This window comes from Sorex fumeus, unplaced genomic scaffold, assembly GCF_029834395.1.
Source record: "Sorex fumeus unplaced genomic scaffold, SorFum_2.1 ptg000061l, whole genome shotgun sequence".
Taxonomy (NCBI): Eukaryota; Metazoa; Chordata; class Mammalia; order Eulipotyphla; family Soricidae; genus Sorex; species Sorex fumeus.
The window spans coordinates 47,218,544-47,243,488 of record NW_026606118.1 but is presented as its reverse complement, the minus strand read 5'-3'; positions in this window follow the sequence as shown (position 1 = coordinate 47,243,488).

Here is a 24,945-nt window from a genome sequence, read left to right as displayed (position 1 = left end):
ATTCATACCTTACTAAGGCCCATGCACATACCTACAGTGGTTTTTCTTTGCCTGTCCAAATTTATGTAAATAATATTGATGGACTTAACGTTGAGATTAACAAGGGGCAAACTTGTTAACACATCAATTTGAAATGATTATCCATTATTTTTAAAGAAGATATATTAAATAGTGCATCAAATTAAGATCAGTAATCCACTAGTCAATAAATACAGAAAATTCTAACTTCTAATTAGGATAGCATCTAAACAAATTATTATAATTTCTAAATTCATAACTTTTCCATTTGAGTGAGTGGACAATATTTTATCTCATTTTCAGAAATACAAAATATAATGAATTAAAATGTATTTACACCTTTCTATATCGTCTGCCATGGAGGCAGTGGGAAGGTGGAAAAGGTGGGGGTCCACTGGGGATATTGGTGGTGGGGAATGTGCACTGGTGGAGGGATGGGTGTTTGATCATTGTGTGATTGTAACTCAGACATGAAAGCTTTTAACTATATCTCACAGTGAATCAATAAAATTTAAAAAAAACTTAAAAAATGTACTTTCACATTTCTAAGTATTGTTCTTATTATTTTTACTAACTATATTCAAATCGCTTTTATAGAACCAAATTTCCACATAAGGTGTACTTGATTTTTCTTTATATAGGAGCAGGGTTCTAGTTGATGAATTTACTATTTATTATAGTCAATATTCTTATATATTTAAATTAATTACAGAGTGTTGATGACAGAGTGTTATGAATACAAATTTGTTAAACAGAATGGTCAAAAGTTCTTGTCATCCAAGAGAAAGTCCCCAGGTCTGGACCACAGACTTTATAAGAACACTATTAAGCCAGTAAAAGGGTCATTTTTCCAAATCATGCTCTATGTTTCTGTGTCACTCTTTGGTAATCTTTATAATATTCAGGCTTTTCATAATATTTATGGTCATTTGTTATCTTTCACATTATTATTTTCCTCTTTTAGTGTATCATGAACCTTGCCTAGGTAAGGTAACGAACTTAGTATTGTGACCACCCATTTTCTTAACTCACTCTCTCTTCTTAGGGTTTGCTTTTCTCTGAGACAATATTGACACTAAGTCATTCAATAATCCTATAATAGCCACTATATATTCAAGTGATAAGAGAGGCACATGTATCTAATTTAAATTAAAATACAGAAATGGCTAAACTTAGTAAGAAAGGCATGTCAAAGACAGTACAAGTTAAAAGCGTGGCCTCTGTACTAAACAGACAAATTGTAGGTGCACAGGAAATGTTATTGAAGGAAATATTCAAAGGGCTACTGCAGTGAACACATCAATGATACAAAAATGAAATTCCCTTATTGCTGAAACATACCGCTTATTGGAGAAGATTTTAATGGACCTGTTATCTTCTCACCCCTTACTCCATCTATAACTGGATCCACTTCAACATCAAACAGACAATATTCAAGAATACCTCTCAAGATTGGGAAACAGGGCAAAAACCAATGAATGTGTGATTATAAGAAATACATTTGTCCCTTCACCAATGTACGTTTGCCATCACCAATGTCCACAGTGCAGTATACCAATATACAGTGGTGATGGGATTGGTGTTAAAACACTGCATGACTGAAACCCAATCATGAACAATTTTGTAACTGTGAAAAAGAAAGACAATTGAACTTAAAAATATAGATATCATCATTTGTAAATATATCATTATTTTTATTTTATACATAGTACATGTACATAATATTGTTTATATACCATGTATATATTTGCATGTATATATATAAATATATTTGTTAGGAGCACTGCGGAATGTCTAATGCTTGCTTACTATGGAATCTTTTCTTGTGTAAGGTCACCTCTTATGAAGTGGCAGAAGAAATCTCAGATGCAGTGTCTTTAGGTGAATGATTATTTGTCTTAGGAGAACTGGTTGGTATTTTATATGGCACTTAATATCATTTGTAAAGAAATCTATAATGGGGATGGGATAGGGCTGGATAGTACAGTGGGTAGAGTGCTTGTCCTGCACATGGCTAACCTGGGTCAATCCTCACTACCCTATATATTTGCGCAGAACCACCAGAAGTGATTCCTGAGCACAGAATCAGGAGTAAGTCCTGATGCCACTTCGTGTGCTGTCCTCAAAAAAAAAAATTAAAAGAAAGAAAGAAAGGAAGGAAAAAAGGAAGAAAGTATGAAATGAAGGAAGAAAGAGAGAAAGAAAGAAAGAAGAAAGAAAGAAAGAAAGAAAGAAAGAAAGAAAGAAAGAAAGAAAAGAAAAGAAAAGAAAGAAAGAAAGGAAAAAAGGAAGAAAGGAAGTATGAAATGAAGGAAGAAGGAAAAAGAGGAAGGAAGGAAGGAAGGAAGGAAGGAAGGAAGGAAGGAAGGAAGGAAGGAAGGAAGGAAAGAAGGAAGGAAAGGCAGATGAAAGGAAAAAACTGGAAACTCTAATGGAAGATAACATTGCCTAAAAAAGCCCCAGTGGAATTGAAATCCTCACTCAGGGTAAACGCTGCCATAAGCAGAGATTACACTGACTAAATTTTAGAAAAGGAGAGCAAATTTCTCATAACATGTTCGATCATGATCACGAGCATCCTGTTGTTCGTCGATTTCCTCAAGAAGGCACCAGTAACGACTCCTTCTTCCTAGCCCTGAGATTTTTAAAAGAGCCATTTCAATGCTCTTTCAGGATTAGGAGAATGAGACCCATCATTGTTACTGGTATTTGGCACATTGAATATGACACGGGAAGTTTGCCAGACTCTGCCGTGCAGGCAGGATACTTTTGGTAGCCTGCCAGGTTCTCCAAAGGAAAAATACGATAATAAGATGTTGCGAGGCTGCGAATGTGGCCACGCACTTCCAGGAGCTGGGTTTTATAGTCTCTGCATCTTGGCTGTTGATGGGACCAACCTGGCGCTGGCGGCAGCTGGTGGGTGTGATGCCTACCTACTGGAAGATGGGGGGGTCTGGGTGGAGAAGGACCAGTCCCAATCTGAGTAGGCTTGGAGAGCTCAGCTCTGGGACCCGCATGCCTGGGTTCCTCTGCCAGTTCTTTCATGCATGAGGCCCGTCTGGACATGTGGAGAGTGGTCCCAGCATAACCATAGCTGACTCCGGAGGTCCCCAGCTGCTGGGGCTCTGCTTGGGGTGGGGGGGGGTAGAGAAACTCAACCCTCCCCCCTCCATTAATGCATAATATGTTATGTATTAATATTTACTTTATTTTAACACCACAATATATAAATGCACCAATCTCACCACCTGAGTGACCTTCCCTCCACCATTAGCACCATTTTTAACCACCAGCCCCAAGTCTGTCCCCTTAGCAGGCCCACACTAACTTGTTTTATATTGCTTATTACAACCAAACAGCTAAAAGGAATGATCAAAAATACTTCAGTAAAAGAAAATTTGTGAAAATTGTTATGTATCAACATGGGCTTGCTAAGACTTTGAGGATTTACTCAACTGTTCATCACTAGTAGAGCCTTCTGTTTTATTGTTTTTGTTTGTTGAGTTTAGTTGGTTTCTGTTTTCTCATCAAATTTGGTGTAGAAAGAAGATTATCGTGTGCAATCAGATTCACTTTGGAAAATTATCTGTTTCCTGACTACCACATTAGGGAAAAATATCCCCTCTGACTTGTCTAGAAAAGATCAACACTTAACAAACAGGACATTTTCTTTTCCATTAGACTCACAGTCTGGGGCAACACATTGCAAACAAATGAGGACACGCTCCTTCTCACTGACCCTAAGGAAGAAACTCAGGACACCAATCATGCAGATACATTATTAGAGCCCAACTCTATGGCATCCTGTTACCTCCATCTGGCCCCACTGCCTTGGGTTGTTTGTTTCTTATGGTTATTTTTTAAAAATATTCTAACTGGAGCATAAATGACTTAGAATAAACATCATATGTTTAAAGAGTATTCTTTGATATGTTTTGAACAACACTGAGAAACCATCACCACAATGGAAGTAATAAACTCTTCACCATTGACAAAGGCTTTCTTATGCTCCTGTCTAGCTTTTTTTTTCTACTCTATCTTTTCTCCCAGTCTCCATTTAATTTTTTTTTCTTTTTTTATTAGTGAAAAACCATGAGGTACAGTTATAGGCTTACAAATTTTGTGCTTGGGTTTCAGTTATACAATGATCAAGTGCCCATCCCTCCATCAGTGCCCGCCATCCATCCCCATGGGTCCCAGCATCCCCCCCCACCCTCATCTCCCCCCCCCCCCCCCCGTCCCATCCTGCCTCTGTGGCAGGGTATTCCCCCTTGTTCTCTCTCTCTTCTTTTGGGTACTGTGTTTTGCAAGAGAGGCTTTGAGTGGCAATCATGTTTGGTTTGAACACATAAAATAAGTTATAGCAATAATTGTTTTCTTTTACTGTAGCTCCCAACATCAGTGTTAATTTTAGATCACATTTGTTTGATTGTGATATCTCTTCATTATGGATCTAATTTTGTTAATATATCTTATTTATTTACATCTCTCTTACAATACTATAAAACCCCCAGTACAGCTGCATGCCCCTGTATGCTAGTCTCACTGCACCCTCCTCTGGGCTGTTAGTGTCATCTCTCTATCACAATGATCCCCTTCACACATTCTCTGCACCCCATTAACCTTTACATCTTGTAACTACTATAGTTTTCACAGAGCCTAACCGTTTGTTATTTAACAGCATATTTGCTTTGTTTATTTATATTATACATATGGGATAAAGCCATCTGGCAACTGTCTTTTAATTATTGACTTATTTCATTTAGTATAATCACCTCAAATTCCATCCATGTTACCACAAAAGAAGTTAATCCTTTCAAAGAGCTGAATGGTATTTAATATATATATATATATCACTATATATCACAACCTTAATTGACCATCTGTTTTAAGGCGTTATGATTGATTTAATTTTTAGGATATTGTTAAGATGCTGCTGATGATATAAGGCTACAAATACCCTTTTGAATTAGTGCTTACACAATGTACTGAAATTTTAATTCATGCCAAATAACTTTAAAGAAGTTATCTTAAAGATATCTTACAGAGAATCTTAAATAGATCATTTCATTTGATGCCAGATATAGTGAACGATATATTGTTAACTAGTAGATTTACTTTATATTTCTATAAATATTTCTGAACTTTAGTCTGGAACATAGTTAAATCATTTATTATCAATTGAAGTAGTGCTTGGTCTCTGTTTAATTATTTCCCACTACCAAGGGGATAGATTTTTCTTGTACTCTAAGAAGAAACTATAGATTATTAGGGGTTTTTTTCCCCCTTTCAGTGTTCAGTAGGACTATGTCTGTTTATTCTGGTAAATCTCTCATATTTTGGGATGGCTATCTATTTGGCTAAATAACTTATCCAAATGTCAATAAATATAATTTAGACCCATGTTAATTCTGAAGTTACCAGGCTCCTTTGGGGCTCCCTCGGCCTCTCCTGAAACCTTGCTATTCTCCATGGGACATTCATAAATTTCATCTGCATATTTCCTCTCATATTTTTACCAATCCTTATTTGATGCAAAAATGTTATTCATAATGATTCTATATTATTTTCTTCAAAAAAATTTAATTGTTTCAGAAATTGGGAAATAATTCTAGACCCTCTCATCCTTTCCAAATCAAAAATAAAATCCCTCATCAAGAATCCCCCCTATTTTCCTCAATGAATAACATATTGATTATTTTTTGTTTAATGTTTACATTCGGAAATTATTGTTTAAGTCTTTTCACTTTGATTTTAGAAATCTTGTGAGTGAGGGAAAATAGACGCATACACTTAATCTGCCATGTCAAACTATAAATCCATAGCACCATTTAAGAAACAAATTCAGACTATGATTAAAAATGAAACCAAACAGGAGGGTCTAAATTAAGGTAGACAAAAGAATATTAAGGAACATCACTGCATGAAAATTAAGAGTGAAAATATATTTGAGGGACATCTAAAATTTTCATATAAATCTAATTCAACTGGGAATAAAAGCAAGAGGGAAGTTATTAGTCTGTGTAAGAGAATTTGGCAAATTTTCTAAAAAACACAAATACAATATGGCATAAATTGAGAAGGAATTTTTATTTAAATAAATGGTAGAAATTGAAAAAAGAAGAAGAAAGTGGCGTGTTTAAGTTTAATTATCTCTTGAGCTATCAGGATTGAGATACAGAGTAAATACCTATCTCAGCCTCAATCTTGGATTTGGGGGCTGGACTTGAGTTCCACTCAGACAACCCATGTTTGATCCCCTATGTCTACTGAGCACTTCCAGGAGTGATCCCTGAGTGCAGAGTCAGGAATATCCCCTATGCAGTGTTGGGTGTGGTCCCCAAACAAACAACAACAACAAAAATCTTGGGATCACACCCATAAGCCACACCCTGCTGGCACCAGATAATCTCCTCATCAGCCACCCTCCAGAACCCAGGCTGCTCCTCCCAGACTGGAGTATAAAATAAGGCCTACATGGCCGTGCCACCGAACTCTGCGACAGGCTGTTCTCACTTGGGGCACCCCAGAGTGAGTAGGTTGAGAGTCCTTCCTTCCCCAAGGGACCCAGCCCCGGCAGCTGACCTCCACTACCCAGCCTCTCTCCAGGCCACTTTCTGGACTGCAACACATTATAAGATATTTCCTACACATTTTTCATAATTAACACACCATAGGGTTCAGACAGTAGGCAACAAATCAGAGAAATATATATATATATATATATATATATGTGTGTGTGTGTGTGTATATATATATATATATATATATATATATATATATATATATATAATGCCTCTCGTAGAGCCCACCAGCAGTGAAGAAGAGTCCCTTTCTTGCCACATCCACACCAACACCGGTTGCTTTTGTTCTTTTGGATGTGGGCCAGTCTCTGTGGTGTGGGATGATATCTCATTGTTGTTTTGATCTGCATCTCCCTGATGATTAGTGATGTAGAGCATTTTCTCTTGTGCTTTTTAGCCATTCAGAAATCTTCTTTGAGAAAGTTTCTGTTCATTTTGTCACCCAATTTGTTGATGGGGTTGGATGTTTTCTTCTTGTGGAGTTCAACAAGAAATGCTTTGTATATCCTTGATATCAACCTCTTATTGGATGGGTATTGGGTGAATATCCTTTCCCATTATATAGACTGTCTTTGTATTTTTGTCACTGTCTCTTTTGAGGTGCAGAAGCTTCTTAGTTTAAGATAGTCCCATTTGTCTATCTCTGTTTTCACTTACTTGGCCAGTGGCATGTCCTCTTTGAGAATACTGTTAGCTTCAATGGAGGGTTTTGCCAACCCTGTCTTCAATGTACCTTATGGATTCTGGTCTGATGTTGAGGTCTTTAATCCCTTTTGATCTTACTTTTCTACATTGTGTAGGTAGAGATCTGAGCCCATTTTTTGCATGTAGCTGTCCAATTTGGCCAGCACAATTTGTTAAAGAGGATTTCCTTGCTCCACTTCGCATATCTTGATCCTGGAGAGGCAAAAAAGTACAGTCGAAATGACATCTTCGCTTGTATTTTCATTGCTGCACTGTTCACAATAGCCAAAACTTCGAAAAAATCGAAATGCTCAAGAACAGATGATTGGTTAAAGAAACTTTGGTACATCTACACAATGGAATACTATGAAGCTATCAGAAAAGATGAAGTCATGATATCTACATACAAGTGGTTCTACATGGAAAGTATCATGTTAAGTGAAATGAGCCAGAAAGAGAGGGACAGACATAGAAAGACTGCACTCACCTGGGGAATATAAAGTAACAGAATGGGAGACGAACACCCAAAAATAGTTGAGATATGTACCAGGAGTTCTGCTCCACGACCTGGAAGCTGTCAGCACATGCTGGGGAGAAAGGCAGCTCAGATAGAGAAGGGAACACCAAGTAAAGGATGTTTGGAGGATTCGCTCAGGATGCAAGTTGCATGCTGAAAGTAGACTATAGACCGAACAGGATGGCCACTCAATACCTCTATTGCAAACCACAACACCCTAAAGGAAAGAGAGATCAAAAAGCAATACCCTGCCACAGAGGTGGGGTGGGGTGTGTGTGTGGCAGGGGGGTATGGCGTAGGTGGGTGGGAAAACTGCTGGGATCATTAATGGTGGAGAATGAGCACTGGTGGAGGGATCAGTACTCAATCATTGTATAACTGAAACCCAAGCACGAAAGTTTGTAAGTCTACAACTGTACCTCATGGTGTTTCAATAAAAAAAAAAAAATCAATGTAGCCTTACAAAAATTGTAAACCTTAGGGTCTTCATAACAGGCACAGGCAAAACACACACACACACACACACACACACACACACACACACGGGTGTTTGTTAGACAGACAAAAGAAATCTCCAATTATTTCCATTGTGAAATTGTAGCAATCTAATTATCTACAGTATCGTCCCAAATTTCTCCAGTATTCTACCTAATGAAAACACAACTCACATTGTTCTTCATTTGCTCCATGGAGTGAGTCTAACAATTAAGTGTTTATATGTGATTACATTTAATGGTTTGTTACGGTTTTACTTGATAGCTTGATCCTGGGTCAGAGACCTTGCTCTAATTTATGCTTGCTAACACTGGAGTTTATTTATGGTACTGAATAAATGATAATGTAGCAACACATTTGAAAATATCTGCCTAAGAGCGATTGAATTAATTTGCATTTTTCTTTAGAAAATTTAGATAACTGTTAAGTATTTATGGAAAGAACAAATGTTGCATGTTGGCTCTAAGATCTGTCTTCGGCATGTAATAGTGGGGTATTTAGCCTTTATGTTATTTTGTTTCTGAACTCTGTCAGAGAATTAAGTTTTATAAGGCAGATATGAAAGAAATCTTGTTTCAATTACATTTTCTATACTTTATCCTAGTATTTTGCAAGGTAAATGAGAAAGCAGAAAAATCGAGCCAAAATCTAAAGTTGTACCAATCTGTTTAGATAATTAGTGATTAATTGTAATTTAGATTTACAACAGTTTTCATTTCTGAATGAAATTAATTCCTATTAAAATACAAGCCAGGAACAAACCTAAATATTTTTGATGTATGTTTGGTAAATTAAAACTATTGTTACAATTTCTAAAATCTTTGATCTAGTAACCATAGAGTAAGCAACTCTGAAAACACTAATTCTAACCAAACAAAGAAGGTCGTATGGAAAATGATGAAGAGGTATTGGCACTTAGGTAGTAAGTATGGTGGGGCAACATTTACCTCTAAAACATGAAAGCATTTACACTCTAGAAAACCAACATTATCTCAGTATTTTCTCTAAAAACCCTAAATTTCATTTCTTTTTATAATTCTCAATTATAAGCTCACAATTGTAATAAAATTAAAATATTTCTCTTAAGTTATATTAAAAGCACATTTTCTTCCAAAATTTAATATTATGCAGGGAAATGAAGTTTTAGTTTATGTATATAAGAATAGGTACAAACACATTGCTAGGTAGAACAGTGAATTAGTGAATTTTCCCAATGCACTCGATGGCCTGTATTCACAGTTTCCTTGTGTGTAAAATGTAAGCAATAATGCTAACCGAGGGGATTGTTGCATTGATTAGTGACCTCATATATGTAGAGCATCTACTTTAGAAATTGACGTGCAACTCAGTTGATACAGGATCCTTCCATATTTTACTTCTGTTTGCCTCAAGTTTTCCTGTCAATCAAACTCATTGAATATAGACTTAGAAATTCTGGAAATGTATTTTATTCATTGCTTCCACTTTTATTCATGGATGAAAATTTAAAATATAATGAATTGCTATTTCTCCCACAGGGATGTGTCAGAGAATTAAAAAATAATAATGGTAGTTAGCTAGTTGTATTAAGATATTGAAAATTGGACTAGAACAATAGTACAATGGGTAGGGCATTTGTCTTGCATGTGACTGAGTTTGATTCAGTCGTCAGCACCACATATGGTCACTCAAACCCACCAGGAATGATCCATGAGCATATATCAAAGAGTAATCCCTGAGCATTGCCAGGTGGGGCTCCTAAAAAAAATATATGATGATGATTATTATTATTTTAACATATTTTAATTAATGCTTTAATCCCTATCATAGGTAAATAGGTAAAGGCCCTCCCGTTGATCATCGATTTGCTCAAGCGGGCCCAGTAATGTCTCCATTAGAGACTTTGTTGTTACTGTGTCTGGCATATCGAATACTCTCAGTAGCTTGCCGGGCTCTCCAAGAGGGGTGGAGGAATCGAACTCGGGTCGGCCATGTTGGTCGCTTGTAAGGCAAACGCCCTACCCGCTGTGCTATCGCTCCAGCCCTATGAATCCCTATCATAGTATGGGAAAATAGAAAAGGAACAGAAGGAAACCAATGAGTAAGTAGAAAATTATTGGTACATTTGGAAATAGATAATTCAGTGCTAAAGAGGTAATATTGTTATTATCATATGAATGAAAATCAGATTATGATATATTTTATGGCATACTTCATAAAATAAAATATTTTGGTACAAATTTTATTTGAAATAAAATTAATGTAAAATTCTTTACTTAAAGTATGGTGACAATGTCATATGCTTTCTCATTACGTTGTTATTGGACAAATCAGAAAACTCCATGTTTCGTAAAATGTTTGATACTTATCTGTTTTTTTAAACTAGATTTCACTGTAAAATGGAGGAAAGGCAGGAAAATTTCACATATTATTTTATCAGAACTGTTTTGGGAAAAAAATGTAGTCATTTTCTTTGTTGGTTTTAGCTCACTTTTGAGTCAGTCTTTGTTCACAAAATGTTTCATTTCCTTTCAGTTTCACTTGTCATTTCTTCTACTCATATTTAAAACTCCCTTTTTATGAATAGCAACTGCTATTAGATGAATGTGACACTCCCCTCAGACACAACATATTTTCTTCTGTGAAAATGATTAATACTAAATGATTCACTGATATTTGATGTAGTACATATTAATTAGTAGTTTTTCTTTGAGAATAATTGGTAGAGGCAAAAGCAAAAGCTCTTCAATTATTTTTCCCAAAACCCAACAAACTAAAATCTGCTTAAAATTGAACTCAAATGATGTTTTCCAATGTAGTTGTCAATTTTATTTCTTTATTTTTTAAATTTTCTTTTCAAACCTCAGAGAGGGTGTCTATATGTAACACCTCTAGAGACAACATTATTTTACTCTCTTCTTTTCTCTGCTAAAATATTTCTCCTTTTACCCATTCACCTATCATTCTGCTCCACAAATTGCTACTATTTAAAGTGTCAAAACCAAAAATACACTTTATCCCAAAAGAGGACATTCCATTCTTTTTATAACTATTGTGTAAGTTTCTTATGTTTTATTTGGCAAACGTTGATTGCATTTTAAGAATACATTAGGAACAAAACTAGTCCAAGAAACCCAAATATGAATATTACTTATTCCTTGACTTAAATGAAAATACAATATTATAGAATAATGTAATTGTAAACTGTAGAAAATAAACTAAAAAATCAGGTGCTTGTAAACTGAGAAACTATATTGAAATAAGATGAGAAATACTAAAGTCATAAAAAGCATATCATGGGGCACCAAAATATAAATATACTGATCTGTATCCTTTTAGTATTTTTTGGTGTATACAAGTGAAATAGGACTGGAGCCATAGCACGCAGCCAACCTGGGTTTGATTCCTCCATCCCTTTCGGAGAGCCTGGCAGGCTACTGAGAGTATCCCACCCACATGGCAGAGCCTGGCAAGCTACCCATGGCGTATTTGATATACCAAAAACAGTAACAACAAGTCTTATAATGGAGATGTTACTGGTGCCCGCTTGAGCAAATCGCTGAGCAACAGGAGGACAGTGCTACAGAGGACAGTGCTACATATAAGTGAGATCTGTGGTATTTTAAATAGTTCTGAATGGTCATTTTTTTTTTGGATAACAATAAGTTGTTGATATATTGTAGGTGACCCACTAATGAACCAACAATGTTATCCTTGTCAAACAATATAATTTTCATAAACATATTTTGTAAATTGTAGTGAAGCATCTGACAACATCACTTTAAAAATTAACAAGAATTTATACTGGTTATTGCTTATGGTTTGATTGACACAGATAAAAAGAAATACTTTGAGAGTCTCATTGATTAGAATAGTGGGTTATCCACTGAGACACTAGCAGTCTCATTTTCACATTTGCGTGATATAATGTTGAAATAAAGATTTGGTCACTATCTCCCTGATTTGTTCCCATTTTTCAATACTATAAAACCAAGGATTAAAATTCATTCACTCACTTCTGAGATTCCAAATACTGGATGCTACGGGTTTTGCTATTTTATTATCAACTGGTTCTATGTTATGATATATCACTTTTTAGGAATTGTGAAATTTTATTTGTTTAATAAGTCTATGGGGCCAGATTTCTTTTTGTCTGTTGGTTGGTTTTGGGGTTGGGGTCACACCCTGCGGTGCTAATGGCTTACACCCAGCTCTGCTCTGGTGGGCTGGGGTGAATCATATTTGGTGCCTGGGATCTAACTCTGGTCTCTGAGAACAAGGCAAATGCCCTTCCTGTTGAACTATATTTCTGGCCAGTGGCCAGATATCTTCATTTAGACTGATGAACTAAACACGGTTCCAAACCACCAAAATCTGAATACACTATTTGTCACCAAAAAAATTGTAGTGAGGGGCCTGGGAAGGAGCTCAAAGGAATGAAGTCACTCATCACACTTGAGTTCTTGGGCTTGATTCCAAGTAGCACATGCCAGTTACACCACTCTAGGACACTCACTATTGTACATGCTGTTATCTAGTTTTCCATGACCATTAATTGAATAGAATGTCTTTGCTCCATTTCATATACTAAGCTTCTACATCAGAGATTAGCTGGTGGATTAACTCAGGTCAATTCTGCCCCATGGCTTGTCTGCCTATCTATCTTTATCACAGTACCACGCAGTTCTGCACTATCCTATTATAAATACTTACTTTTAAAAATGTAATGTATTTAAGGTGAGATTAATTGCAGGTTATAATTTTATAAGTATATAAATGAATTTACATCTATATTGCAACATAATATGCAATATTTAATAAACATGAAATATACTATCAGTATTACAGAATGATCACCACAATAAATCTAGCTTACATATATTATAACAAAAAAGGTTTTTTCTTTTGCTGTTTTGCAGGGTAGGGCCACACTCTGTAGCGCTCAGGGCTTACTCCTGGCTCTGTGTTCAGGATTCACTATCGGTGTGACTCTAGGTACTATACATGGTGTCAGGGATTTAACACAGGCCAACTGCATACAAGGCACCTTATTTACTGTAATATTGCTCTGTCCCCAAATGCTCCTTTAAACCTAAAGTCTACATAGACACAGCATTTCAGCAACAGGGCAAAGACCAGCAAGGAACAAGAAAACTTTTTTAAGGACCTTAAAAAAGAACAGACAAACATCTATTGAACTATGTCTTTTATATTAATCAGGTCATAAAAATTGCTCTAAAATTCACCTATCATGGAGTTGACAACAAAAATAGCCTTTTTCCTGCGCTAGACATAATTCTAAATGAGTACTCCTCTTCTAAATTATATCATTTTCCCTCATCATCTCCATTTTAAAAAATGAAGAAATTCAAACACTAGCTTGGTTGGTAGAGCTATACTTGGCAGCGCAGCTATAGAGCAGAGCTTTCAGTTATCCATCCACGACAAATATTTCTGATCTGAAGAGGTAAAGGAGGCTCTAACCCATGACTCAAAAGACTTGGTCAGAAATGGATATATTAAATCTAGAAATACCTCAGACAGTATTTAACTGTTTAAAACCACAGTCCTCTATCAACCCAACTCTTCTTTTATATGTAATGCTTTTCTTTCTTGTCTCATTTAGGATTTTTTTAAATGTTTTTGCAATCTAGCAAAAAAGGAAAGGAGGAAATAGTATCAATGATGTCAATGATTTTAGGGACAACAATTTTTCTTAAAACTATTTTGTAATAACTTCCAATTTAATCAGAGGGTCATTAAGGAACTTACCAGAATTTTTAAAGAATGATTATATTATAATGACATCACTTGGTGGAACAGGCCAATAGCATTTGTATTGGGACACATGCCTTAATTGTACCCAACCTGAGTTACACCATCACTATGTCCTTATGTGCTGGGCACAACAGGGCCCATCAGCAGTGCATCCTCCAGTCTCTCACTGAACTACTGGCTTGGCTGGCCCATCTTGCTGGGAGTAGATGGTCCCCGAGCTTCTTTATCAATGATTGGGTGGTCCCCAACACAAAAACATAAAAACTCATGAATGATACCACTTGGCATGAAATTTTGAAAATTATTTTGCTTAGTTTGGAAAATGAAAAGGTGGCTATAGTAATGGTATAGTAGGTAAAACCCTTGCTTTGCATGTGGTCTTGTATTAGGTCTCCAGAGCCAAATAGCCAAGCCCTATCAGAAGTGATATCTGTGAAAAGAGCCAGGAGTAAACTCCAAGAATTACTGAGTGTATGGTCCAAAAACGTAAAACAAGAAATAACTAAAACTTCAAATAAAATTTTTATTTTAAGATATAAAGATTGTTTTAAATTATATATTTAAACTGATTTTAAAATAGCTTGAGTTCTACCTCAACAATTAAGGCTAGAAGGCACCATTACTATTTATTATTATTATTTTCTAGTATTAGCTAATTTAAAGTACAACTCAAATAAGTGTTATTTATGTTATTCATTTTTAAATTTATTTTAATTTAGAGTTCATATTAATACAGATATGTAGATGTTCTATTAATATATCATATACCTACCTGACACATAATATTATTATATATTATTATTTTATATATTACTATTTTATCGCATGTTCCGAGGAACAATTCTTCTCCAGTGTCGAAAACGGCATGGTGAGATTCGTGCCTTCTTGTCTCGGTCAGACCAATGATGTCGTACTTGATCATTCTCACTTGTACCATCAGGTCCTCGATGGATGCATCTGATGCTAGCATACGTGCATTGAAAGTACAGACGATCATTTTTGTCTTCCTTCATTGTGGCAGCCTAGGTCGGCCTTGAGATTTTGTCAGCCTCTCCTTTCTCATCCTTCTCAGTGCTGCCATGTCGGTGAAGCCTTCAGGGTCAGGTGAATAAGACCAGTTGTAGTTACTGGTTTTGGCATATCGAATACACAACGGATAGCTTGCCAGGCTCTTCCGTGCGGGCGGAATACTCTCGGTAGCTTGCCAGTCTTTCTGAGAGGGATAGAGGTTTTTGGGGGGACCTCTAATCCCCCTTGTAGGTGTTACCATATTTGAACCTTATCAAATACGGTACGACAATTCCAGAAGGTGGGTATTTAGTGTCTTATGATGGGTCTGGAAAGCATCCTGAAGTGTGGCGACGGCTGGGTAATGGAAGTAGTGTCGATAGTGGAAGTCTGCCAGTGGGGTATTTATCTGGGTAGGGTGGGTCTCCTGTGCGCAATTCGATCCCTGGGTGGTTGATGGAAGCAGACAGGGCAGGGTAGGGTGGGGCTCCTGATTAGAATCCCTTTGTCACCTGTGGTTGGTGGGAGCAAGCAGAGAAGCTCTGTCCCTGGGTCTGCTGAGCCTGGAGTCCAAGGTCTCAGAGAGTTCTGCTTATCTTGTTCTGTGGGTCTTCAGTAGTGCGTGAGTCTCGGCCAGAGCTGCCACGCGGGTCCGGAAAGCGTCCTGAAGTGTAGCGATGGCTAGGTAGTGGAAGTAGTGTCCATGGGATAAAAGAGGTGTTGGAGGCGTCGGTGTCCTTGTCAACACAAACTTGGCCAAGAGCATTGATTCATTCGAATGCCTAACAACCGAATCGGACGTTTACATTTGAATAGATGTGGCTCACTGCCTGCAGTTTCTATCTTCGTTGTCTACGCACCAACATCTCATTATGATGAAAGAGAAATCGAGAAGTTCTACATGGAGCTAGAGAAGTTCTATAAAGAAGACCACACCTTCTACAAGATCATTGTGGGTGATTTTAATGCCAAGATAGGACCGAGAAGATCAGCTGAAGAACTTCACATCGGGACCCATGGACTAGAATGGAACGAACAGGGTGAGAGACTGTCTGAGTTCATCATGTCGACCAAGACCATCCATGGTAACTCACATGCTACATAATTTATATATGGGGACCCATAACTTGCTTTTCTTCTCATTTTAAATATAATTATTTACATGACACACTCCTTGCAATTAAAGTTTTAAAATCTCCGGCTTTGAGAAGCCATGGCTTTTTTTTTAAGTTGAATCACCATGACATGGACTATAACAAAGCTATTCATATTTATGACTGGGTTTCACTAACACAAGGTTCAAACACCCATCCCTTCACCAGTGTACATGTCCCACCACCAATATTCCCAGTTTCCTTCCTATTGCTTCCACACTACCCCCCACCCCCCATCTGCCTCTAGCAAACACATTTCTTCTTTCTCTCTCTCTTTCCTTTTATGTATTACAGTTTGCAATACAGGTACTAACAGATCATCGTGTTCGTTCAGAGCATTCAGTGTTTTTGTCTGGAAGGTACAGCTTCAGTAGCTTTTTTACACTGGATGTCGGTTTTGGGGTGTGGACATGACTGCCAGGGCTTCTGGAAGTACAGGGAGTAGAGAGAAGGTAGCTTCCAACTTCCCTTGAAAAAAAAAAGCCTAGGGATGTCAGTCACAAAACCTATATACCCAAATTTTTAGCAGATTAATATCTCAGTGAGCTCTATCCCAAGATAGTGGAGTTTGGCCCAGTGATTTTGAATTGTAAGAGCAAGCAGTTGCACAGGACTCTGTTTGGGTGGGCAGTGGGCTGACCTGCCCTCCTCAAATCTACCCAACTCTGTTCAACCTTGTGCAGGTCCAATATTAACTGTGGCTTTTTTTTTATCTCTTTTGAGATTTATTTGTGCATCTCTGAGGCAAGTCCAATAAATGAGCCTGTATGGCTGAGTTGGAGATGGTTTTAGGGCATGGCTCCCAAATACTTAATTTTTGGCAGTTTAATTTCTTGGGAAACTTAGTTCTGAGTTGTTGAAATTCCAGTGATTTGGGGGTATACCAGAAAGTATGAGCGCACCATCAGGTTACTGAAACACTCGCCCTATGGGTTGAAGGTGACCTGCTGACAGCACCAAGCCTCCTGGGCCCACATCAGCAGCATCAATGTCCTTAGCAGGGACCAGGATCAGATCCAGGGATGCTACCAGTTTGTGGCCTGGGCACTCTGGGCCAACTGCAATCACCAGTCCATCAGAACCTAACCAGTGGACACACGCCCCCATCCTGGGTCTCAGGACAGTTAGCACTGAGGGAACTTTTCCTCCATTATATGCTTTGGGAGGTGCAAGCTGTGAAAGCAATGACAGCCCAGCACCCATAGTGAAAACCCAGGGAGACCCCTCAAGTCTGGAACCTATACTCCACAGTGGGGTCAAGATGGATCCGAAGAGCCTTATTCGGATACATTAAATCTTGCCACCACTTATAGCAAGGAGAACTGCAGTAGCTTCGCCCACTGGCATCTGGGTCACCACCAATCTCTTGAGTTCCACTCTGGGCTGCTAGCTCTCTCTGAGACAGAGTATCAAAGAGGCACCCACATTCACTCACACAGCAATCTGTGACCCCGTCAGCTGTTCAGAGTGCTGAGAGCTGCAGTCCTGTGCCAGCTTTGCTGCCTAGGACTGTATCGCCACCATCTTGACCCCCAAAGGGCCATCTTTTTTTCTTTTTAAGAGCACATATTTAGAGTAGTCCTGGGGTGGGAGAGGCACAGGTGCAAATAATCAGAGTTCTGGATTATTTGGATGTCTGTGACTGATGTCACAGTTGTTCCATTCTTTGGTTTGTGGCTCCGTTCCTAGATTAGCTTCTTTCCAGGTTACAAATTTTCAACGAGCAGCAGTGAGGCCTGTGTTCTTCCTTCATCACAGCTCCTTTGTGGATGCTGAAAGTCCTAGGTCATGGAGACGGTGTGGCCTGGTAAGAGCTTTCTCCAACAGCACAACGGGTAGGAGATTTGCCTTGAACCTGGTCGACCTGAGTTCCACCCTTGGCACTGAACACCACAAGTGATTTTGGAGTGCAGAGCCAGGAGTAAGCCCTGTGTGCCACCGGCTGGGTCCTTCTGGGTGGCAGATATCTTACTGACTTCTCCTGCCCTATAAGGGGGTAAAGATGTCTTGAAACTTGTTTTATAAGGCACTGAAACCATTTATGAGATTCCCGCCCTTGAGAAAGCAAGTGTTTGTTTTGTTTTTGTGCAGTAATAAAGAGTATGTCTTTGGTTTGACATTGGTTCAAGCTTCCCTTGTAAAGTTCCAGGATAGCATGACATGAGGTATTTTGTTGTTGACACTTCTTTAGAAGCACTTTTGTATTTGCTTTTGTTAGAGAGTTCAGTGTTTAATTTATATGCATTTCTAAGTTTATATATTTTTTAAATTATACAATTAATATATTTCTTTACCAAAAATATTGCTATATTTTTATAAGAAAAATTAATTCCACAGAGGGTTACAGAGAAGTACAATATTTTTTTTACTTCCTCTCTACACAAATGGGTGGAATTTAGTTCCGACTCCTGGGAACAGTTGTCCTTAATTTTCAGCTATGTGATGTCACTACCTGTTTCTGCCCACTTTTTCATCTTGAGCCTGTTAACTCACCTAACTCAGGATGCCTGCTACGACCTTTTATTCCTTCACCTTCTCCTTCTCCATCTCCTTCTCCTCCTTATTCTTTTTCTTCTTCTCCTTCTCTTTTTTCTCTTTCTTTTTTCTCTTCCTCCTTATTCTTCTCTTCCTCTTTCTTCTTTGTCTTCACACACTCAGAGCTTAATCCTAGCTCTATGCTTAGGGATCACTCCTGATGGGACTCAGATGACCACATACAATGCTGGGCATCAATTCCAGATTATCAACATGCAGGGGAGGAGATTTACCCCCTCTACACTCTATCCAGCCATTTTTCTAGGATTCTGTTACTTTACTGGGAGCTGGGAGAATTTTTAAAAATCATACACTTATATCTTCCAAAATCTTTTGTTGATTATATAGAGGAAATTCTGCCCAGATTAGTCTGCCATTTTTCAAGAATCAGACTGATTTCTTTAAACATTGTTAATTTAAGACAGGTTTTCTTATATGCTTGGGAAGATGCCATCCCTAATCACAGGATAATTTGCATGAAGACTTATTTCTGCAAATGGGCCTGACATTCTCTTTACATTAAAAGAAATCTTATTATAACATGCATATTCAAAAGAGAGTCGGTTGAGAAGTTCATACAATTTAGCAAATTTATTACTTTTCCCCACCAATGAAGTCATAAGTACTGTACGGAGATCCATGGGAAGTGCAAGAGAAGCTGCCCCCAGGAGTGGGCCAGTCACAGGAGCAAATGCAGGGAAGAGAATTGCACTTCAAAGACTGTGAGATGTGAGAACATTGGCAGGATAAAGTGCTCTCGAAACAGGAAGCATGTTCAAATCACATTGAACTTCTTAAAAATAACCTTTTTGGGGCTGGAGCAATAGCACAGCGGGTAGGGCATTTGCCTTGCACACGGCTGACCCAGGTTCGATTCCCAGCATCCCATATGGTCCCCTGAGTACCGCCAGTGATAATTCCTGATTGCAGAGCCAGTAGTAAGTGCATCACAGGGTGTGACGACAAAAGAAAAAAAAAGAGAAAAAAACTTTTCTAGGTCTGAAGCTTGTTATGTATATTGCTGTGCTGTGTAATCTATACTTGTTATATCTATTCACTATATTATGCCTTATTGAGCTGCTTGGTTCACGTGTCTTGGCATATATTGAACTTCTTTGGCGGTAGAGTAAGTGGGATAAGGAATTGCTTAACAGGTGTTTTGATGTCCCCAGTAGGGAATATACTTTATCTAGAAGAATCATAGTGACGCCATGAAAATTTCCAAAGTCTATTGTGGGCATATTCTGACCTGACCCATGTTCTGCCTGTGCCCATATGTTGCCATGAAACTCATGTGGTGCCACTTCTCTCTCTTAATGTACTTTCATATCTAATGCTGAGATATGTACTAGGGCTCCCTCTTCACTCTACAGAAGACAATTTATCTCACTATAAGATTAGGGAAAACATTAAATATAACTATTGCAATAGAAAAAAATTAGTCTTAATAAAACCTTAGAAAACTAAGGAAGGGAAAGAGTTTCTTTAGTTTTATAATTGTTATCTCAAGGAATACCTTCTTTGTCAAATACAGGAAACTTTTCTTTTGAAATTATACTGACTAAGCTTTAAAACTTTTTTCAGATCAGAAATAAAATAATGCCATTTTATTATGTCTATTAAAACTTTGTCATGTTACTCATCAAAGTAGGCAGTCTCTAAATTATATTATACACAAAGCTAATAAAAATATAATGATTAACTGCAGGCAATGTTGCATTTGCAGAGTCATTGCATATATGAAAAGAAAATTTACTGAAAATAATAGAATTCAGAAAAGAATCATTTAGTAGGCATATATAAATAAAAAACATAGGAAAATAGTATTTTTAATTAGCAATATTCATTTTAACATGAAATTTAGATACCATTTATTGTAACTCCACAAATGAACTACAGAGAAATAAATATAATAAAATTCAAAACCCTGAAGGAAAATATATACTTTTGAAAACAAATACTAGAATTAATAAGTAGATGTAAATACAATTTTTATGTTTAGAAATTTAAAAATTATATATTCAAGGTGATCCAAGCTAAAATATAGGCATATTATATTTATAGCACTGGAACTTGATTCCAAAAATATAATCACGGGGTGCTAGAGAGATAGTGCAGTGAGTAAGGCATTTGGCTTGCACATGACTGGCCTGAATTTGATCCCCAGCAACAAATATAGCCCCCCTGAGCACTGTCAAGAATGATCCCTGAGTACCGAGCTAGGAGGAAGCCCTGAGCACTGCCAGCTGTGGTCCCTCAAAAAACTGTTTAAAAGTATAATTACAGGGGGTTGGAGTGATAGCACAGTGGGTAAGATGTTTGCCTTGCACGTGGCGGACCCGGGTTCAATTCCCAGAATCCCATATGGTCTCCTGAGCACTGCCAGGAGTGATTCCTGAGTGCAAAGCCAGGAGTAACCCCTGTGCATCGCCAGGTATAACCCAAAAACCAAAGAAAAAATGTAATTAAAATAGCTAGGATATCATTGAAGAACAACAAAATGGAATAACCTGTATATCTAGATCTGACTCTGTATATTCTGATATTTTAACTATAATTTCGTCTTAAACTATTATACTACATTATACTTCAGAGTAATCTTGTACTATACTTTAGAGTAATGACAGTTTAAAAAGGCAAATATCCAAATGGAATAAAATAGCATCCTTAAAGTTTATTTATTTATATGTCTTATTTAATATAGTAAAAGTTAAACTATATTCACAGATAATTAATTAGAGGGGTAGACTAGGTGACAGTGGAGCTAGGGGCACACACCGGGCAATCCTTGGTCTTCTTCCAGCTGTGTTCTCAGAGGTCACTCAGTGCTCCAGAATCATGCAGTGCCACTGAGAAACAAATCTGAGCCTCTCACACCCAAAACATGCAATCATCCCATTGGCTTAATTCCCTTGCCTTTACAATTTAAAAATTATATTCACACCTGACACTATATCTATAAAATCCTGTGATTCAAAGACTTAAATGTGCAAGTCAAACTGAATAGATTTTATTAAAGTTAAATATAAGTTTATGTATGTAAGCTTTACAAAATATAGAGAGATTTCTTGTTGTGAAAATGTAAATACTAAGAAAATTAACTACAACTACATACATGCAAGAGAGGGATTTACTTATGAACATACACCACAAGAGCAGTGAAAGACAAGAGAAATGATTAACCTAATAATTCAGTTTATAAAGCAAAATAGTCAAATACTTAAAACCCACAAAAAAACATGCTCAACAATGTTGAATTATTTATGACTGTGAAAATAAAAACACATTTGATAAGTGAGGAAAAATTTTCAAGTCTGACAATTAGCAAAGTTTGGAAAGTATAAAAATGAACATAATTATCCTAATGTAGTAATGATGAAATATAAAGCCATGCAAACACTTTGAAAAAGAGATTGTTATTCAGTAAAATAAGGACATACATCCTATAAGTTAACAATTTGATTTCTTTATTATATTAAAGTCACTGTTAATACTTGCAACTGATATGTACAAATATGCTTAAAGATTTTATTGTTTTTAATGGCATATTCACTTGATCACTTGACACCCAATTACTCAACGATTTGCTCTTGCCGGCACCAGTAACGTCTCCATTCATCCCTGTCGCGTGCTACTGTAATCCAATGGCATCTGCTCATTCTAGGAACACGAACAGCCTCAAACCAATTGTTCAGAGTCTTGAAGAAGTCTGACCATCTCATAGGTGGGCGGCCACGCGATCTTTTGACGTTCTGTGGAATCCAGTAGGTAATGGCTCTAGTCCAGCGGTCGTCTCCAAATCTCATTATGTGTCCAGGTATGCAGCCCATCCACTTTTCAACGCCTTGGCAAACGAGATAGCGTCCCTGATTCTTGATCATCAAGGGAAGTCGGAACTCTGGATTCTTTCTTTCATTTGAGTGAAGCGGGTTACTCCAAGCATAGCTCTTTCAATTCCTCTTTGGGAGACCCAAATAGCATTCTCATCCTGTTTTCATAGGGCCCAGGTCTATGAGGCATATGTTAAAGCAGGAAGAACAGTGGAATTGAATAGATATGTCCAGAGTCAGAGGTTCTTCATCCTCTGACCTATTTCTTTGACATTCTTGAAGGTGTTCCAAGCCTCTCTCTTTCTCCTGTGCAACTCAGGTGCCAGGTCATTCGTCATGTTGACTTCTCGACCTAGGTTCACATAACTGTTGCATTCGGATATGTTCATCCCGTTGAGAGCGAATAGAATGTCAGGAAAGAGACCATTTCTCATAAACAATGTCTTTGTGAGATTTAGCTGTAGTCCGACCTTTCCACACTCAAGGTTGAAAACGGCCAGCATCTGTGCTGATGTTCGGTGTTATTAGAACGATGTCATCAGTGAAGCATAGGTGGTGTAGTTGCTGAACGTCTATCTCCACTCCCATTCCTTCCCATTCCAGTCGTCACATGATGTTCTCAAGGGGGGCACTGAAGAGTTTTGGTGAAATGGTATCACCCTGCTGAACCCCTCTCTTGACTTCAGTGATAACCTCCCTGTAGAATGGTGAGATCCTGGTAGTGAATCCGCAATACAGCTCACGGAGGATCCTGATGTATTGAGTTTGAATGCCCTGATTGACTAAGGCTTCGATGACTGCTTCAGTCTCAACAGAATCAAAGGCCTTTAAATCAATGAACGTTAGACAGAGCAGCATCTTGAACTCCCGAGAAACCTCAATAAGCTTGGTTATCATGTGGATATGGTCGATTGTACGGAATCCTTTTCGGAACCTGGCTTGCTCACATGGTTATCCTTCATCTAGTGTTCTGCCAACCTTATTCAGGATGACTCAAGTGAACAGCTTGTAAGATGACAGACAACAGGCAGATTGGGCGATAGTTGCCAATGTTGTGGATGTCTCCTTCTTGTACAGTAGCACAGTACTGCTGGTTTTCCATTGGGATGGAAACTTCCATTCAGATAGGTAGCATGTGAAGAACCAAGCCAGTGTATTGATGATTACTCACAGCAGGTTCTTCAGGTGTTCGGGTCTTACTGCGTCTGGGCCTGGTGCTGTTTGCTTCTTTACCGATAAAAAGGTGTGTCTGATTTCAGAAGGGAAAATGCTGGAAACGACATATCCATCCTGCGAAATTTGGTATGTGGACAGGTGGACATGGCTATCGAAGAGATCTGAGTAGAAGTCATGGATAATCTTCTCCATTGCCCTTCTGGAAGATGTGATAGATCCATCAGGATGTCGGAGGGCAGTCATCTTGGTCTTGTAGTTGGCGAAGGACAGGCGGGCATTATGAATGCTTTTCCCAGCTTTTGCCATATCTGCCAGCACTGCTTCTCTCCTCTCTTTCAGGTCTTCCTTTATCACTTCTCTGCACTGACTTGCAAGCTCGGACGTTTGCTTGTGGTTGCCTGAGACTTGCGCCAAGCCATGTTGGTGAATGAGCCTGAGAGTTTTCAATGAAAGGTGTCTTTTTATGGCTATCTCTCTTCACACAATCATGGAAGTGCTAAACGATTGTATTCCTCATCAATGTTGTCAATGACAGCATCTTCCCATGTTGCCGCAATAGTGCCAAAGAGCTCCCAGTTGGTGGTTGTTCTGGGAATTCGCTTCTTAAGCTTTGCAGCCTTTTCCCCTGCTCCATGAAGTAGAATTTTGCATGAAGGAGATGGTGGTCAGATCCCGTTTGGAATTTTGGGACAACAGCAACATTGGTCAGGCAAGACCGTCGATTGAAAATGATGTGGTCAATTTCGTTTTGGAACCATCCACCAGGAGACTGCCATATCCAACGTTTAGATTCAGCCTTCTGGAATTGTGAATTATCATGGATGGTCTTGGGCGACATGATGAACTCAGTGTCTCACCCTGTTCGTTCTATTCTAGGCCATGGGTTCTTATGTGGATGATCTTCAGCTGATTATTCGGCTGATCTTCTCTGTCCTATCTTGGCATTAAAATCATGGACAATGATCTTGTAGAAGGTGTGGTCTTCTTTATAGAACTTCTCCACTTACATGTAGAACTTCTCAATTTTTCCTTCATCATAATTGCATGTTGGTGCGTAGACAACGAAGATAGAAATTGCCGCCAGTGAGCCATATCTATTCAAGTGTAATCGTCCGACTTGAATTGTTAGGCATTTGAATGAATCATTGTTTATGGCAAAGTTCATATTGACAAGGACACCAACACCA